The following is a 7,870-nucleotide window of genomic DNA, read 5'->3' on the forward strand; positions in this document are numbered from 1 at the left end:
AAATCTACAATTATCAAAATACTCTTTAAAAAAAGCAGTTCCTTGATGTCGATAGCTCCGTCCGGGGCTATCACGGCATTGTGAGCAAACAAATCCAAACAGTTCAGGCTGGTCGTGAACCAGCTACGGTGTCGGGAGGACCCGCAAACAGTACCTGTTAGAGATGCAGGGCGCCGAGGCCCTTGAAGTCACTCGCGTTGCAGGTCGAGCTCCTCTCTATTGGATCAGGAGCGCTGGCGTTGGGTGCGTCATGCGGTGCCCTCATGTAACGGTGCAAGCAGTGGCTCGGTGGCGGCGGCCGATGGCGTCGTCGGTGAGGCCAGGGTCGCAGTGCGAGATGAAGGCGGTGCTCGTCACGGTGTAAGCATGCTGAAGCGCTGTCGTCGGCTGACGAACGGGAATTGATGGTGCTGGCGTCAGTAGGCCAAGGCTGCGGTGCGGGATGAGGGCGGTACGTCGTGTAACTTTACGAGCGGTGCCCTCGAACCTCTGTGCAAGCAGGGGCGTCGATTTTGGCGTGGAGTGGCATCGGGGAGGCCAAGGTGTCGTCGTGAAGCAAGGCGGTGCAGAGTGCAGTGTCCACAGGTCGCAGTGCGAGCTGCGGCTCGGTGGCGGCATCAGCAGGCATCGTCGGTGAGACCAGGGTCACGGTGTGGCATTGCAGCAGTGCTCTCTGCGGTGCCCAGGCTTCGGCGTGAAGCGAGGCGGTGCGCAGTACGGTGCCTACAGGTCGTGGTGCGAGCAGCGGCTTGGTGGCGGCGTCAGCAGGCATCATCCGTGAGACCAGGTTTGCGTGCGGCAGTGCCCTCTACGGTGCCATCAGGTCACTGAGTCAGCAGCGGCGTCGTAGACATCGTCGTGTTACTTTTCCTCTGTTGCAGCACAAAACACACAGACCCCAGTGCTGCAAGCAGTGGAGCTTGAAGTCTTTCCGGTTCCTGAGACTTCATGAACAGGGGGCAAGCTCTACCTCAAGCCCTTGGAGAGACTCACAAATTAGGTTGCAGAAAGTCTAGTCCTGGCCTATCACTGCCCAAGACAGAAGCAGTCACTGCAGGTCAGCCCAGCAAAGCACACAGCAAATCGGTCATTCCTCCTCACAGGTTCTCCGGCTCTTCTTGGCAGTCTTCTTAATCTAGATGAGTTCTAAAGTTCAGGGGTCTGGGCCCCACTATTTGTATCCAAAAATCCTTTGATCCTCTAGGCAGAGGGTGTCCGTGCCCTGCCAGAACTAGTTTTGCCTACTCAGGTGTGATTTCCCTGCATGGGGTGGAGACCGCTTTGTCAGAGGCAGGCCAGGCCCTTTGAGGTGCAAGGAAATCTTCCAGCATTGTAAAATGTGCCAGTGAGGCCATCTGTGCCGGGGGCTCGCGAACCATCCAGGCTATCTATGGCCTCTATAATCTCGTCTGCACCAATAGGTGAGGCGAGGAGCTGTTGTTGTGCTTTCTTTATCGAACCATCGCTATTTCATGTCAGTGCCTAACCCGTTGGTGGCAAACATGTGGTATAAAGGCGAGTGTAATAGGACAAGAAGATCGACTGAAATCAGCACCATCCATGACCTGAGTGCTGTCTGTAGCCTGGAGTTGCGTAATGTATGTAACTTGGTACCTATGAGTAAGTAAGCATGCCAGAGTGCGTCCCGGTCACTCTCCCTCCCCGTACACCCAGTCGCGTGCACACTTCCTCAAATAAGCTGTCTCCTAATGTGCTAACTCCTGAAATTCTCCCTATAGTTTAGCATGGTGATGCAACAGAGAAGGGGCCGCACCCGTCAATGACTGGAACATCCAGATCCCGTAGCTCCCACTCAGTGGCATCCAGATCCTGGCGAATTGTGCAGAGCATCCCAGCCTGCTTGGCCATGCAGATGCCCCTGATATACATCTTGAAGGCCTCCCACAAGGTAGGTTAGCGGGGTACAGAGCCAGTGTTTATCTTAAAGTACTCTACAATCTCGTCCTGCACCTCACTCTTGAAAACGGTGTCTAGTAACGCTTCAGCTGGGAAACTCCAAAACACAGAGGGACACACAACAGTAGGTAGAACAGGTGCCAGCAGCACCAGTGAGTGGTCTGATAGGGTGTGTGGTAGATGATCCACTTCCTGTAAGTTGAGAAGTAGATCAAGGGTAATGGACAATTGGTCAATACGGGACCAGCTGCCATGCGTTGCCGAGTAAAATGAATATCCCTGAGCCGATGGGTGCCGATGTTGCCAGTCATCCGCCAGAAGGTGTGTGTGTAGCAGTGTCTCAAATTCCTTCGTGGAGCAAGGCTGTGTGTTGTGCCCAGTGCCCCTCGTGTCGGATCCGGGTTGCAATGTGAAGTTGAAGTAATCGTAATCGTAATCATACGTTCTTGTATAGCGCCTTATCACCGTGAGGTCTCAAGGCGCTTGCTTTGGGAACCCGTCCTGGTCTTTCCCTGCGAGATTACCCCTACTGGGCATCCCCAAGGTGAAGACCAGGCATCCCATCGCGGTGGGGCCGTAGTGGAGATTAAGCAAGCTATTGTCCAGAGTTGCAGAGTGTGAATCCACGAATCGAGTAGGCACCGAGGCGAGAATTATCAAGTCCGTGGACATTATGAGCTCAAGACCCTGCCGTGTCGGGAATTGAACCCTGGTCCCGGGTCTGATCTCTGCATTCGGGTCTGCCTCCTCTAACCGGTGAGCCACACTTCTCCCCCAAATATGATAGATTCAATTGGATTGACCGTGATGTGTGTTGAGATGTTGGCGAAAAGCCCTGGGCGTCCACATTAGGAGTGTAAACATTATTAATAGTAGGCGCTGCTTACCTACGGTCCCCGCCACCATTAAGTAGCGGCCTTCCGGATCCTTAATCACAGTCTGGGTCTTGAAGGGAAGTGACTTACGAATCAAGATACAAACCCCACGGGAATAAGTCCTGTAAGCAGCGAAAAATCGATTACCACCCTCGGCAGCAGCAAATCTGTTATCTAATTTTGGGGCGTAATGAGTCTCCTGCAGTTATGAAACATGTATGTTGTGTCTAGCTAGGTAGGCAACCACCTGCCGTCCCTTACATGGGTTCGACAGTCCTCTAACATTCCATGTTACGCATTGCAGCTCAAGTCCCCCGGTCCGCCCCCCGTCCCTACTACAGTAGGTGCAATAGTATGCCGTCTAGTTTGTCATTATGATCGTATTTGGATAGCCAACCGTTGTGATCCTTCATAGCCTGTAAACAAAAAAACTAAATCAGACTTACTCAACCAGTGCTCCCACCCCCCTCCCACATCGGCTATCCACCCAACCTATATCCAGGGAATCCCAGCACATTTTAACTTAACAGAAAGGAGAAAGGAAAGAAACAACCCCACACTAAATAGGAATAGTACGAGATCTAGGGGGGCACCAATGCCCAGAGCAAACCACGAAATCTGATAACACTAAGACCTAATATACATGTAGCTGCACTCATACAGTAACACGATGATGAGTGTGCCTCTGGTAAGAAAGAAAAAGAAGAGCATCATAACACATCGACCTTTAAGTGTTCCTGATACCATGACCAAGCTAGTGTTCCTCTGGGTGTCCGGTAAGTGTCTCATTAACAATTAAATATACGCAAACCATGAGGCATTACTTTCCAGAGGAGGCAGCTCTACCCGATTTGTGGCATTTCCAAAAGTCTGCTGCTCTGCCGGGTTGTCAAAGATAGTAGTTTTAACGTTAATCTGAACCCGAAGGTGTGCCGGATATAACATGGCGTAGCGGATATTCTCATTTCTCTGGGTCCGCTTGATATCTTGAAACTTGCGCCAAGCCTCCTGTACCATTGGCGTGAAGTCTGGGTAGAGCAAAAGTGTCATTCCCTGATACTGCAGGCTTTCCACCACCGGGCTTTGTGCAGGGCAACATCTCTGTCATGATAGTTAAGCAGTCACGCAATGATAAGACATGAAGGCGCGCCGGGAGCTGATCTGGGGGCCAGGGATCTGTGAGCCCGCTCCACTGCAAAAGTGGTAAAAAAAACAATCTCTGCCGAAGAGGTTCGATAATACCCGTTCCACATATGCCTCCATGGGGCCTATGTTGGTGGTCTTGGCGATCCTCAGGTTATTGCAGCGAGATCGCGCCTCTAGATCCTCCGCCTTTGCCGTTTTCAGAAGGCGCTCCATACAATCTAGGCGCTTGGCCATGGCGGTCTGTAAATTCTCAGTGTCAGAGGTGCACCAGTCAGTAAAAATAACTTTTTTTAGCCGATTCAATATCGGCATAAAAAGTATTCTACCAACACACATGGATCATTAGTTAAAACAGTCATTAAAATGTAAAGTAACGTGATAAAACATGATTTGAGAGAAGACACTAAAAAATGTTTTAAAAAAATTATCAAAAGCTAAAAAAACAGTAATTCATACTTATCTACACGAATATTATCCAAAACCATGTCTTGAGTTACATTTTAAATATCAGGATAATGATTTAATCTCCTTTTCCTTAGTGCAGATAGAAAAAAAGAGGCCAGAGAGAAACATGTAAAAGGATCAGACAGTGACTGAATATAAAACAGGGCTACACGACATTGCCTGAAGTTCATTTTCCGGATAAGGGCGATAATGTATTTTTCCTTCATTATTATAAAATTTGCAAATAAATACAAAATGCAGGTCATTCTGAGTGGATCGCTTGTCACAGGGACAAGGTGGAAGTGCAGTAGTCGCATAGGTTTTAGACGGGTGGCCTAACATAAGAGGAATATAATTTAGACAAAATCTTATTAAAATATACCTGTGTTGTAGATTCATAACAAATGACAAATAAGAGGTTTTCATGTTAATTGTGATAGGTGCAACATAATACAGTCTGACTGTGGGCAGTTTAAAATTAGAGTCTTTCCTCCTGGCATGTAAATGGGCCAATAAGCGGGTTTCCAGCTCCTTCTTAGATATTAAGAAACACAACTACGGTTCCTTGTAGAAGTTAACTAGCCCGACGGCCTGAAAGTTAGAGATGCGCTTCTCAGCAGCTTCAATGCGTGTCTTGTGCTGCTCCAGCCGGCCATGCATTACATCCATCCACGCTCCCAGTTCATCCAAGCGAGCGTCTATGGCCTTGAAGCCAGCCCGCAGCTCCCCCGTGAGGGCGGCAGCACCCTCCATTGCCGAGCAGCCAGATTCCGGGGGATCAGCGCGCATCTGAGGGTCATCATATGGCGCATTGTCTCTCCCCTCCTTTCTGGGGGTCTTGGTGGTCTCAAAGGTGAGCTGGCCGTTGTTTGGGGTCCCCCTGACCCATATTGATCAGCTATGTACCAAGACGTGGTAAAATGCGAGGTTTTCCAAAAATGTGAAGAGAAGTAAAGGGGGGGGACAACACTGCGCCACCGATCGAGAGCCTGGGTATGGGCAGCAAATTAATCTGTTTCACTGTAGCATCAAGCGTGCCAAAAACAAGTGAGGCCACTCTCCTCCTGCCTCGATCATTCCTCAAGGTACCATGCTTCTCACTCCTCCGCTACATATTATTAGGGGCAATTGAAGGAATCATGCGAGCCAGTACCTCTCTGGGGCGCCTCTGCCACCACCAAGCATTCCCAAGGGAAATGCGCAAGCAATTGGTCCTAGCTGCAGCCCATGTGCCGCGCCAGCCTCATTCGTAGTGGGCGATTATTCTATAGGGAAGGGAGGGGTCCTGCGTCCAGCCTGCCAGACTCACCGCCACCTCCCGGTGCAGGACCGGAGAAGAGATTGCACCTCACAACCACGTTGTTGTAGGCCGCAGGTTCCTGTGCTCGATTTATCCCCATGGCTGCTCTCGGCGACGGCGGCCCAACCCTCAGGCTCGCTCGCCCACGACCCCTGACGTCGCGGGGCCTCCGAGGGCCACGTCAGGCCGCCACCGCGATGCAGCCGCGTCAGGGGTTTCAAAGTGTCTTTACCGGCTCTGCTGCTTTCCCTGCATGCCTGAGAAACTCAGTCCGCCAAGGCAGCTCTCAGGGGGCACGAATCGCTGTGTTGGTGCGTCTCAGGGCAGCTTTTTCAGCGTGGTCGCTCGGGAGCTTCACAGTCAAGCCACCATCTTGGTGCTCGACCAGGTCACGCCCCCAAGCCTAAGTTAACTTCATATTCTTCACTACTAGCAATTAGTTTTAGCCTAATTACGGCTGCTAGTGCAGCCATGTATCATAGGAGAGCAGAATAACCCACGTATGTGAATCATTTTTGAACCGTACCCATTTCCCTTCAAATCCTGCTTAAAAGGAGCACCTAACCAATACGAGTTCTGAACTCTGGAACTACTGCACTTCCATTACGTTCAATACAGAAGGACTTAAGCAGCCTCAGTTCACTATCAAGCCAATCAATTCATCATTCTAAACCAGGGCCTAATTAACTTACTAAACTGGAGCTCATTTATCGACACTCAGCTGATAAACGTACTCTGGACACAAAGATCTCTTAAGCAAACCTTGATGCTAACTGCTTCGGCTGACAGACGCCAGTTTCAAGGTCCCCCTAAGTACAAGATTATCCATTACACCGAGAATCCTAGAGAGGGGACTCAATGGCTTTGTTTTATACTTCACCTGTGTCCTGGATGGAAATCCTAGGAGTGAGGTTTTCATATTTCGAGTTGCACAGTCACAGGATGCATTGTGGACCAGAAAGGCTTGTTCATCACAACCTTTATTGGCTACCCCAATGTTATAACCACTTATTTATGGGCACAATCCTCGAGCTGTCCTTGCATGTCTGATCCATTCAACAGAAAAAATATGGCCTCTTTTAATACAAGGGTTGACAATTCTGATTGAAAAGCACCCCCAAAGCTGATGATGGAGAACTAAATATTATACAAATGGGGCATGGTCTTACTCATGCTGCAGGCAATGTCCTGGACACTGGGCTAACTCATAACATACAAATGCAATCCATCTGTGCAGCTCCTGTCCTGTACGGAGCATTCTTTAATTCTTCTTCTTCTCATCGATCTTGTGTGCTCTCCATCCACGCCAGGGACAGCAATCTTCCCAGTCAGAACGAACACCATACATGAAGAAGAGTTTGACAACCATTATACACCAGCAGACCTGAAGTCTCCCATCTTCTAACCTGAGCCTTTGCACACCACCCTCCATGACCACATATGGTACACAGTTAAAAAGTTGGCTCCTGGCCTTCTTAGAAAACAAAAGCTTATGGTCTGATCCACTAACGAGCAATAACATTGAAATGACCGAAAAGAAAATGTTAGAACCTGGAAGACAAGTGGCATTGTTGTTTTTCATAAACGGACAACCCCATCTGCAAAATGCAGAGGAGGGGATATAACAAGGCAGTAAGTAAAGTGTGCAAAAGGGGTATCTCACCAAAGTCCTAAATGAGGAACTCCGAACAGAGGAACGTAGATCTTTAATTAATGCAAAAGTGTGGAAAAATACACCCTTCATTTCCAGTGAACATTGTGAAGATCTGCTGGGTATGTCTAAGGGCAAGAACTCTAATATCCATGAATCTTAACAGCACAAATTACAAACAATGTGTTAGCCTTGTATCCCCCACCTCACTAGTCATCTTCCTCCTCCTTTAATACAATGTCAGAAGAGGAAGGGACCCACCTGGCTAGATAACCAAAGCCACCCACCTCCTAATGGAGCATGAAAGTAAGCTCTCCCATACTTTGCATCTAAGATCAAACCCATAATCAATGCTTTTCTTTCAGTGGCACAGCTCGTGACTCTCAGAAACATGTAACCAAACCCCCCACCAGACCCCAACCGGTAATAAGTTGGTTGGACTAAAGTAACAATGTCTATAAAATCTTCAAAAAACGAAATAGTGCAAAATCAGACAGTCGTAAGATATTTACAGTGAAAAGTGACCTCATCAAGTCG

This window comes from Lissotriton helveticus, chromosome 7 (genome assembly GCF_964261635.1).
Source record: "Lissotriton helveticus chromosome 7, aLisHel1.1, whole genome shotgun sequence".
Classification (NCBI taxonomy): Eukaryota; Metazoa; Chordata; class Amphibia; order Caudata; family Salamandridae; genus Lissotriton; species Lissotriton helveticus.